Source organism: Thamnophis sirtalis, unplaced genomic scaffold (assembly GCF_051295495.1).
Source record: "Thamnophis sirtalis isolate CommonGarterSnake01/CBP01778 unplaced genomic scaffold, rThaSir2_p1.2 scaffold_4, whole genome shotgun sequence".
In the NCBI taxonomy this organism is placed as follows: domain Eukaryota; kingdom Metazoa; phylum Chordata; class Lepidosauria; order Squamata; family Natricidae; genus Thamnophis; species Thamnophis sirtalis.
Window position 1 is genome coordinate 69,800,187 of NW_028261384.1, and position 12,085 is coordinate 69,812,271.

Consider the following 12,085-nt stretch of genomic DNA (forward strand, 5'->3'; position numbering starts at 1 on the left):
CGGTGAGTGCTGCCATGTGTGTACTGGACCCGTGCCCCTCCTGGCTGGTTGCAAACAGCAAGGAGGTGACGCGGAGCTGGGTCCAGGCGATGGTGGATGCTTCTCTTCGGGAGGGCTTCTTCCCACCGGCATTGAAGATAGCGGTGGTGAGACCCCTCCTGAAGAAGCCATAGTTGGACCCAGCTAGTTTGAACAACTACCGTCCAGTCTCCAACCTTCCCTTCATTGGAAAGGTTGTTGAGAAAGTGGTAGCCTCTCAACTCTGATGGTCCTTGGATGAAGCCGATTATCTGGACGCCTTTCAGTCTGGATTCAGGCCTGGCTACAGCACGGAAACCGCTTTGGTCGCACTGACCGATGATCTCTGGAGAGCCAGGGATGGAGGTCATTCCTCCATCCTGGTGCTCCTTGACCTCTCAGCGGCCTTCGATACCATTGACCATGGTATCCTTCTGCAACGGTTCGAGAGGTGGGAGTGGGCGGCACCGTTTTTCGGTGGTTCTCCTCCTACCTCTCGGACAGGTCGCAGTCGGTGTTAGTTGGGGGAGAGAGGTCGACCCCTAGGCCCCTGAAATATGGGGTTCCTCAGGGTTCGGTCCTATCCCCCCTTCTGTTTAATATCTACATGAAGCCACTGGGTGAGATCATTCGACGGCACGGGATCAAATACCATCAATATGCGTATGATACTCAGCTGTATCTCTCAGCCCCATGCCAACTCAGTGAGGCGGTTGACATGATGTGCCAGTGCCTGGAGGCTGTCAGGGTCTGGATGGGGGTTAACAAGCTTGTACTCAATCCAGACAAGACCGAGTGGCTGTTGTGTTTTCCTCCCAAGAATTTGGCCAGTATTCCATCACTCAGGCTAGGGGGTGGAAATTTACGCCCCTCAGACAGGGTGCGCAACTTGGGAGTCCTCCTGGATCCACAGCTGACTTTAGAACATCACCTGTCAGCTGTGACCAGGGGGACATTTGCCCAGGTTCGCCTGGTGCACCAGTTGCGCCCCTACCTGAACCAGGAGGCACTCGCAACAGTCACTCATGCCCTCGTGACCTCAAGACTGGACTACTGCAATGCGCTCTACATGGGGCAGCCTTTGAAGAGTATTTGGAGACTTCAACTCGTCCAGAATGCAGCTGCGCGAGCGATTGTGGGTGCACCTCGGTACACCCACGTTACACCTATCCTCCGCGAGCTGCACTGGCTACCAATTGGTCTATGGATACGCTTCAAAGTGTTAGTCGTGGGCTTCCGGGGAGTGGCCTGTCGCCGTCGGCAGCTTAACAGAGCTGCCCCCAGAATTCAGGTTCGTTATCTACTCAATATCAAGAAGATAACTCTTTTTTCAGACAAGAAAAAAGCAGTGAGGAATCTCAGCTGGTAAGAATCTTCTTTGAAGTTCACAGTTTGTTTCTTTGTGAGCTGTGGACGGAGGGGGAGGATCAACCCAAAGCTGAGTCATTCAACTCCGACCTGAACTTCGCAGCTGTTATTCACAGCACTAGACAGGAACCCCTCCCCCTTAGGACAATCTTTAGAAAAGAGACTATTAAAAATCAATACGAGCAAAGACCAACTTGTGAACTTTAAAACCTTTATCTGAAATACCAGCTTTAATGTTATAAAAACCTCTTTTGTTTAATTGTCTTCAAAATGGTGTTTACAGCTTCTGCATTTGTTATCTCCGGCTTTCTGCTACAGAATCAAAGAAACAATCTCTTATAATTTAATTAGAGCTACTCCCTTAAAGCTTTCAAGACTCTTTGTTGTTGATAAAGAGACATTCCAAACATTCCAAACAGACTTTCTCTTTTGAAATCCTCCGTAAAAACCCTTGAAAAAAAAAAGAAGGAAAAAAAGGGGGGGGGAGGATTTTCTTTTTCTCCACATAGCACAGTGGATTAGTAATTTAGAATAAATAATTAAAACCAAAATATAATGGCATCCAAATCAACCTCTGTCAAATTACCTCCGAAAACGTCTCCCATACCTGGTACAAAGTTGCAGCCCCCACCATCTATGCCCCCTAGTGGAGATGTACTAACAAAAGAATTTTTTCTGGAAATGTTCAAAGAATCCAGAGAACAGAACTTAGAAATGTTTAAAGAATTCAGAGAACAGAATCTAGAAATGCTTAAAGATTTCAAAGATGAAATAAGGAATGAGATGGAAGTTCTATATGACAAATTTGATACCAGGGTCACTAAAATGAATGATAATATGATGGGAATTGTAAATGTGATAACAGAATATATTTCTGGAATGGAAGATAATTTAGAAACTCTCAATGAAGCTAAAACTAACCTGATATCCAAAACTGAAGTGGTGGAACAAAAAATTGATAATGCTGAAAAACAAATTATTATGATACAGTATAAGCAGATGGAGCTTGCATTAAGAGTGAGGGGGCTGCGTGAAGAAAAGCAGGAGAACTTAAAGCAAATGTTTTCTGAAGCTTTTGACCGTCTGGTGGGAAAACCGGGATCCAATTTTGATTGGCAGATTGACAGGATTTTTCGTGTTAACTCATGGGCGGCAAAACAAAGGCAACTTCCCCGAGATGTGGTAATATACTTTGTTACAAGAGAATCTAGAAATATGATATTACAAGAGTCTTACAATACTAAGCTTCAAATTGGTGGACAGGACCTGATTGTTTTGAAAGAAATACCACCTCAGATGCTAAGAGCCAGAAGAGATTATGCTTTTCTGGTGGAAGAGCTCAGAAAGCATCAGATACAGTACAGATGGGATGCCCCATTCGGTATTATAGTTACAATGGACAAACAAAGATATCGTCTCAGCTCTGTATGGAAAGCTCGTGATTTCTATCATAAGATTCTGAAGATGGGATACCCTGAACTTTCGGGATATGGTGAAAAACCACGAGACGAACAAGATAAACAGCAAACCACACAACCATCAGATAAAATGTATCATCTCCCTCTCCCGGAAGGGCAAGGAGTCAAGGAAAAAAGATCCAACCGTAAGACCACCAGACAAACGGATAAACAAGCTACTATGCAACAATCTCAACAATCGTTGGCCACTGATCAAGGAGCTACTGCAACAAGCTCAGAAGCTGTGGGAGGAGCCAAACCAAAGGTGAGACAGGCCTTGCGGGAGGCTCTAAAAAAGCTTCAGGCAACCAAAAATGACAACTAAGATTTTGACATGGAATGTTAACGGACTGAACTCTCCACAGAAAAGAAAGAAAATATTTCATTATCTCAAACAGTTTAAGAATGACATAATTTGTTTGCAAGAAACTCATATCAAATCAACCGATCAAAAATATTTGTTTAACCCCAAACTGGGCCAACATTTTGCGACCTCAGCCATGGAAAAGAAAAATGGCATAGTAGTATATTTAAGAAAAGACATTAAAGCTGAGCTAATTGAAGCAGATCCCTTTGGAAGATATATTGCATTAGATTTAATCTTAGAAGGGAAAAAGATGTTACTTTTGGGAATTTATGCTACTAATCAACAACAAGATGGATTTTATAGAAATCTCCATGCTAAATTAGTACAGTGGGACTTTGAGTCTTGTATATTATTGGGTGACTGGAATGGCGTGATTGACACCAAAAGAGATAAGAAGACAGCTCGCCCGAACACCAAATTTCGAGCTAAGTTACCCAAACCCTTTTTTGACATGCTGGACGACTTTGAATTGCGAGACGCTTGGCGCGAGAGGCATGCAGAAGAATATGACTTTACCTTTTTTTCCCAATAGACATCAATCTCTTTCAAGGATTGATTTTATACTAATTACAAATGATTTACTTTGTAGGGTGAAGAAGACAAAGATTATGGCGAGAGTTCTTTCAGATCATAATCCAGTCTGGATGGAATTGGGAAGGGTAGCCCAGGCAAGAAGGTCCTGGAGGTTGAATGAAAACTTATTTAGATATGAAAAGTATGTTAATGATTGTAAAAAATTGCTATCGGAATATTTTGTTCTCAATATGAACAAGGGTACATCTTTGGAATATGTATGGGATGCAAGCAAAGCGTATATGAGAGGAGTATTAATGAATATAAACAAAATACATAGACACAAACAAGGGCAAAAACGAAAAGAATTGGAAGAGGAAATTAAAGGGAAAGAGTCAGAATTAACATTGAATCCAGGAGATACAAAGATTAGGGAAACAATTGCTATATTAAAATCTCAGTTTGATATGCTGATCTCTGACCAGGTAGCTACTAGTTTATTATATGCTAAACATAATACTTTCTGCAATGCAAATAAACCCTGTAGGTGGTTGGCTTATCAGATTAGGAAAAAAAGGAAAGCTCGAAATGTATCCAAATTGTGTTACAGAGGGGAGGAAGTGTTTCAACAGGAAGAGATTCAAAAGGTATTTCGGGAATTTTTTACAGAGTTGTATAAAGGGGATAAAATTAAGGACGGAGATATAGACAAATACCTAGATTAAGAGAAAATCCCCCTAGTTAGAGAAGAACATAGGCATAAGCTGAATCAACCTATAACCTCTGGGGAAATTTTGCAGGCAATTAAACAATTAAAGTTAGGGAAAGCACCAGGCACAGATGGTTTAACAGCTGTTTATTATAAAAATCTACAGTTAGAAATGGTAGAACCCCTCAGAGAACTATTCAATAAAATTCAATCGGGAGGGAAAGTGCCTCCTTCGTGGAAGACTGCGTTCATATCGTTGATACCCAAAGAAGACCAAGACCTTACCCAACCAAAAAATTACAGACCTATTTCATTACTCAATGTAGATTATAAAATTTTTACTAAAATATTAGCAAATAGGCTAATGGGGGTAATTCAACAACTGATACATACCGATCAAACTGGTTTTATACAGGGCAGACAGATGAAGGACAACGTTAGATTAATTATCAACGCTTTAGAATACCTGGGAAAGAACAATCAAATCCCGGCCGCATTCATATTTTTGGATGCGGAGAAAGCCTTTGATCGAGTTAATTGGCAATTCCTGCTGAAGACATTGTAAAAAATGCAGATAGGAGATGGCTTTTTACGGTCAATTGGTGCAATATATCAGCAGCAAACAGCCCAGATCATTGTCAATGGAAGTCTGACAGACTCCTTTCAAATTGAAAAAGGTACAAGACAGGGCTGTCCTCTGTCCCCATTATTGTTTATTATAACTTTGGAAATACTGTTGAATAAGATACGGGGCCTGGGCGGTCTAAAAGGGATTAAAATTAGACAGCAAGAATATAGAGTCCGTGCATTTGCGGATGATCTGGTTATAATATTGGAACAACCGCAGGAATCTAGTAGGGTATTATTGAATACGATCAATCAATATGGTCAAGTCTCGGGATTTAAAATAAATCTAGGAAAAACCAAAATAATAGCTATAAATATGACTATCAAACAGAAGGAAGAACTGGGGGCGATGCTAAGATGTGAGGTAGTTAAAAAAGTTAAATATCTTGGAGTTAATATTTTAATCTCAAATGGGAAATTATACAAGTATAATTATGAATCACTTTGGCATAGTACACAGTTGGAGTTGAAAAGGTGGGAAAAACTGCATTTGTCCTTGCTGGGTAGAATAGCGGCAGTAAAAATGAACATTTTACCAAAATTTTTATTTCTTTTTCAAATGTTACCAATACTTAAAAGAGATGCGAATCTTTTAGAATGGCAGAAGGGTATCAACAAATTTGTGTGGGCAGGAAAGAAGCCGAGGGTAAAGATGAAAATAATGCAAGATGCACGTGAAAGAGGAGGATTGAAATTACCTAACTTAAAATTATACTATGACGCAGTGGCATTATCTGCAATTAGTGATTGGATTCATCTAACTAATGACAGAATTTTGAATATCGAGGGATATGACTTGTTATATGGTTGGCATGCTTACCTGTTATTTAACAAAAAAATGGATAAGAAATTTAAAAATCACATCTTAAGAAATGCTTTATTGCGGGTTTGGAAAAAATATCAACATAAATTAAATGATAAAGTGCCCATGTGGGCAATTCCTAGACATGCAATTGAAAATATGAATGTAGAACAAAAACACGACAGAACCACCTATAGACAACTTCTTATCTCAGAAAGAGGGGTGATGCAACTAAAATCTTTAGAGGTACTTAAAGAAGAGAAGGTAGTTCAAACGTGGTTTCAGTATGGTCAACTACAGGCTAGGTGGAAAACAGATAAAAAAATTGGCTTTGTAAAAGTTGAGGATAATTTGTTTAAACAAATAAGAGATCAAAGCTCAATGCATATAAAGAGGATATATAATGTACTAGTACAGATGGATTCTGAAACGGAACTGATTAAGGATTGTATGATAAAATGGGCTCAGAATATCGAGGAACCAATAATGCTTGAAACATGGGAAAGAATCTGGGTAAGAAATGTGAAATTTACACAAGCACAAAACTTGAGAGAAAATTTTTATAAGATGTTTTATAGATGGCACCTAGATCCTAAAAAGCTTGCCTCTATGTATCCAAATGTTCAACCTAAATGTTGGAGATGTGGTTCTTGTGATGCTACATATTTTCATATATGGTGGACATGTCATAATGTCAAGGCATTTTGGATAAAAATATGGTGGATCCTGCAAAACATCTTTAAAAGAAGGATAAAATTTACCCCCCAGTTGTTTTTACTGGGTATATGTATTGATTTTACAGCAGCAGAGACTAATTTGGTTCTGTATTTAATAACGGCAGCAAGACTCTTGGTGGCGCAGTATTGGAAGAAGAAAGATTTACCTACAATTCAAGAATGGACTTTGAAAGTTATGAACTTAGCCGAAATGGCCAAAATCTCAGCATATCTCAAAGAACATTCAAACGAGAGATATAAACGAGACTGGAAAAAATGGATTGATTACATAAAAAGTAAATATGGGACTAAGAAACTCCAGATAGCTTATGCTTAGTATCAGTAATAATTTAAATTGTTTAAAATTTGGGTAACAGTAAGAAGCTGAGTTCAATGTAGAGATATTTTAGACTGTGATTGTTCAAAAGTTATACCACGTATGGTCTTTGGGGAGTCGGGGGGAGGGAAGGGAGGTGGGGATTTAGGGGGAGGGGGAAAATACAATATGTGTTAAATTCCATGATTGTATTTGTATACTGTGGCTTTTCAATGTTAGTGCGAAAATAGAACAAACCGAATATACTGGAAGGTAATAGATACCGAAGGAAAGAGTCGAGTGAAAGAAGAAGGAGGGTGGAGAGGGTGAGAGAGAGGAGGAGGAGAAGGGAGGGAGGGAATGGAGAGGGAGTGATAGGGTTAGGGTTAGAAAGAAGGGGAGGGGAAGTAGGCGTAGAGGGGTGTGTGAGAAGGAAGAATGAAAGTTGGAGGGGGTTGAAAGAGGGTGTATGGCGGGCCAAGGTGGTATACTGGGTTTGTATTGTAGAGGGCATTTTCTATATAAGTGAGGGCCATGTTTATTATTCAATGTTATATGCCCTGATTAAGCACAGTGAATATGTGATTGTATAGAATGAAAACATAATAAAATATATATATATATATATATATATATATATATATATATATATATATATATATATATATATATATATATATATATATATATATATATATATATATATATATATATATATATATATATATATATATATAAAAAGACAAAGTGTTAGTCGTAACTTATAAAGCCCTTCATGGTATTGGACCTGGGTACTTGAGAGACCGCCTGCTGCCAATTACCTCCCAAAGACCCGTCAGATCTGACAGGGTCGGCCTCCTCCAGATTCCGTCCACCAGCCAATGCCATCTGGCTACTACCTGGGGGAGGGCCTTCTCTGTAGCAGCTCCGGCCCTTTGGAATGAACTCCCCGCGGAGATCCGGACCCTCACCTCTCTCCAGGCCTTCCGGAAAGCCATCAAAACCTGGCTGTGCCGGCAGGCCTGGGGTTGATGAGTTCCCCTCCCCTCTCGACTGGTATGGCTGTGTGATTTTCATGTATTTTAATTATGTGTACTGTTGTTTATGTTCCCTTTCCCCTTTGAGTTGTTCGCCCCCCTGAGTCCCTCCTGGAGAAGGGCAGCATACAAATAAACCAAATACAATACAATACAATTAACTTAACAGATGATAGAATACTTAATATTGAAGGGCATGATTTGGTATATGGTTGGCATGCTTACCTGCTATATGACAAAAAGGTATATAAGAATTTTAAAAGTCAAATTTTAAGGAATGCTCTACTGTCTGGAAAAAATATCAATACAAACTAAATAATAAGATACCCATGTGGGCAATTCCTAGACATGCAATAGAAAATATAAATATAGTACAAAAACAGGATGTAAGTACATACAGACAACTTCTCACCTTAGAAAGAGGTGTATTACAATTAAAACCCTTGAATGTACTAAAAGAGGAAAAGGCAGTTCAAACATGGTTTCAGTATGGCCAAATACAGGCCAGATGGAAAAAAGATTTAAAAAATCAGTTTTATGCAAAATGAGGATACTTTACTAAAACAAATTAGGGATCAAAGTCCAATGCATATAAAGAGATTATATAATGTATTAATAGAAATGGATTCGAAAACAGAATTAGTTAAAGACTGTATGATAAAGTGGGCACAAAATTTTGAAGAACCAATAATGTTGGATACATGGGTAAGGTGACCAGACGTCCCAATTTTGGTGGGACAGTCACAATTTATAACAATTTGTCCTGTGTCCCGGGGCGTTTTTTAAAAAGTCCCGATTTTCTGGCTTCATGTTGAAAGCCCAGTGGATTTGCTTAAGAAATCCTAACTGGGGCAGGACAAAAGACACTCTGTCTAACTACTCCTCTCTATGTCTCAGTACTTTCATTAAAGATAAAACGTTAAAGCAAGAAAACGGACCCCCTGCCCATTTTACTTACTTTTAGAAGAAAAGATGACCCAGTACCATAGAACTCCAAGAAATACTTGGCTAGAGAAGTAGCGAGTGTTCCTTTCTGGATTTCCCAGAGGGGAGGGGCATGGAGGTTGGAGGTCGGCTCGTGTGGAAAAAAGTTTCTTTGAAAAATATTTCCCTGATTAATTTCACCATTTTAATTTGATCACTTCTTTGTATTAACATCTACATCATTCTGGATTGACTTGGAGTGCTCACTTGTGCCTGCTGGTAAGTGAGCTGGGTTTTTTTCTTTTATTTTTTTAATGTATTTTAAAATAATATTTTATTTATTGTGCATAGGATTTTTAAAAATAGTTTTATTCTGTGTGGATTCTTTTTTTAAATTGCCTTAGACTATTTAAAAAAAGATTCTATCCAAAATAAATTGAAGTGAAACCATTTTTAAAAATTCTATGCACAATACTTTGAAATATATTGTGCATAGAATTTTTAAAAATAGTTTTACTTCAATTTATTCTGTGTGGATTCTTTTTTTAAATTGTCTTAGACTATTTAAAAAAAGATTCTATCCAAAATACAAAATACCAGCTGCAGTTATTCACTTAAGAACTGTGGCAAGAAAGGTGGTATAGTGACCAAAGTTACAATGGCATTGAAAAAAGTGACTGATGACTATTTTTCACACTTAGCGACCATTTTCACACTTAGCAACCATTGCAGCATCCTCATGGTCACGCGATCAAAATTTTGATGTTTGACAACAGATTTGTATTTATGATGGTTTCAGTGTCCTGGGGTCATGTAATTGCCTTTTGTGACCTTTTGACAAAGTCAAATGGGGAAACCAGATTCACTTATGTTACTAACTTATCAGCTGCAGTTATTCACTTAAGAACTGGGGCAAGAAAGGTGGTATAGTTACCAAAGTTACAATGGCATTGAAAAAAGTGACTTATGACCATTTTTCACACTTAGTGACCATTTTCATACTTAGTGACCGTTGCAGCATCCTCATGGTCACATGATCAAAATTTTGATGTTTGGCAACAGTTACAACTTATATTTGTAAATTGTAGTTATGTTGTATGAAAATTTTTGTTGCTCCGTATAAAATTTTTAATCAACCCACCCACCCCCCGGGTCAAAGGTGTCCCTCTTTACCAATCTGAAAATCTGGTCACCTTATACATGGGAAAAGATTTGGGTAAGAAATGTAAAATTTACACAAGCCCAAAATTTGAGAGAAAACTTTTATAATATGTTTTATAGATGGCATTTAGATCCTAAAAAACTGGCCCCATGTATCCGAATTTACAACTTAAATGTTGGAGATGTGATTGTCTCGATGCTACATACTATCATATATAGTGGACTTGTAAAAATGTAAAAGCATTTTGGATAAAAATGTGGTGGATAATGCAAAACGTTCTTTAAAAAAGGATAAAGTTTACCCCTCAGTTATTCTTGTTAGGTATAATTACTGATTGTACAGTTATAGAGACTAACTTAATTTTGCATTTAATAACCGCAGCAAGACTGTTGGTGGTGCAATACTGGAAGAAGGAAGATTTGCCTACTATTCAAGAATGGACATTAAAAGTAACAAACCTAGCAGAGATGGCTAAAATATCAGCATATCTCAAAGACCACTCAAATGAAAGATATAAACTGGAGTGGAGAAGACAAGGGCCAACAAGGACTTCGCCTCGGACTTTTCCTTCTTGCACACACAACGCCGCTTTGGTGGGAAACCGCTCGCCATTCTTGCGCGCTTCTCCAGCCTCCACCTCGGAAATTGTTCCCCTGGGAATTACAGCGTAACTGCAGAAGACCATGAATAACTACAGTGTTTCACTGGTGGGTCCAGCTCCTTGGAGGTTCAGATTCCAAGGTGGGAAGGACTTCAACATGCCTCTCACTATCTCTCAGTTCATATTGTAAGCTTTGTATAGGCATAGCGCCTGCGCAGGGAAGATGGCTGCCTGAGCTTTTCGCTCCGGCTGGAAGGGAGCTGGAATCGCTCAAAACTGAACCCCCACTGAACGCTAGACGTCTAGCAGAACGGAATTGCGGGGAGGAGAACTGAGACGATCTTGGAGAGGTGATTATTTTGGAGGACACTGCCCTGGAGGCCTGGGGACGGGCTCGGCATTCTCAGACAGTCCCGAGCGGCCTTCGGCGTTGTCGGGCGGCGCCCCCCTTCCCCTCACACGGACAGCGGCTTCCCAGCGTGTTACAAGCTGGGGACGGCGCTGGCTGAGTTTGGGAGTTCGGGACGGCTGAGTTTAGGGTGGCGCTGCCACTGCCGCTTTGAACAATTTGCGGCTTGAACGGCATGAATGAGTGGCATCGAGTGGCCGGTGGGATCCCCCCTCCTCCCCAGGAACATCAATTGAGAGCGTCGCGGCTTGAGAGAGCCGCGGCCGTTGGGAACTGTGCGGCCCTTGCTGCGGTTATTGGGAGCGTTGGGGCTGAATTAGGAACACTGTGGTTCAAACGCTGAGGACGCCGAGGGCATGCTTCCATACTGGCCTCAGCGGTGCTAGCAGGCGGCGCTAGCGGGCGGCGAGCGTTTCTTTTCCGATTGCAAGAGACTAAATCTGGGCTTGTGTTAGACCTGCACCTCGCCCTGAGGAAGGAGTGGCTGAGTTTTTCCATCTACGTTGCCGAGACTGGGTGGCTGGTCTCTGGCCACCTCAGCCCTCTTGGCCCCCCCTTCTCTCTGGCACAGCCACCTCTCTGCTCGCCGCTGCGGGCGGCATATGGATGATGGCGGCATTTTTTATGATCTCTTGGTACCTGCAACATCTTCTGACTGCGCCCACCCAGCTTGTCCGGCTTGCTGAACCCTTGGGGACCTTTCTGGATTGCCATCACCCCAGAGGGGGAGAGAACGGCCTGGGCGCCCGTCGAGGTTGGGTGAATCGGACAACTTGGGGTATCATCTTGGATAGTGCCCGCACAAGTCATCTCACTGAGGCACGCTGGACTCTGGATGGGTGGGGGCACTTACAACAAGTGCGGAGGCCCTCGGACTTGTCGGTAACATCTACAGTCTGCTCCTTGATTTCCCCCTGGTACATCTGTCCAACAGAGGGAGTGACGGAAGATGGCCAAACTATAAGAGGGGGCTTAATGTTTCTAATGTACCCCCCCCCTCTTTCACGATCCACCTCGGCCACCCCGGACTTTGGACTCTGGACCCTTTTTTATACCTTT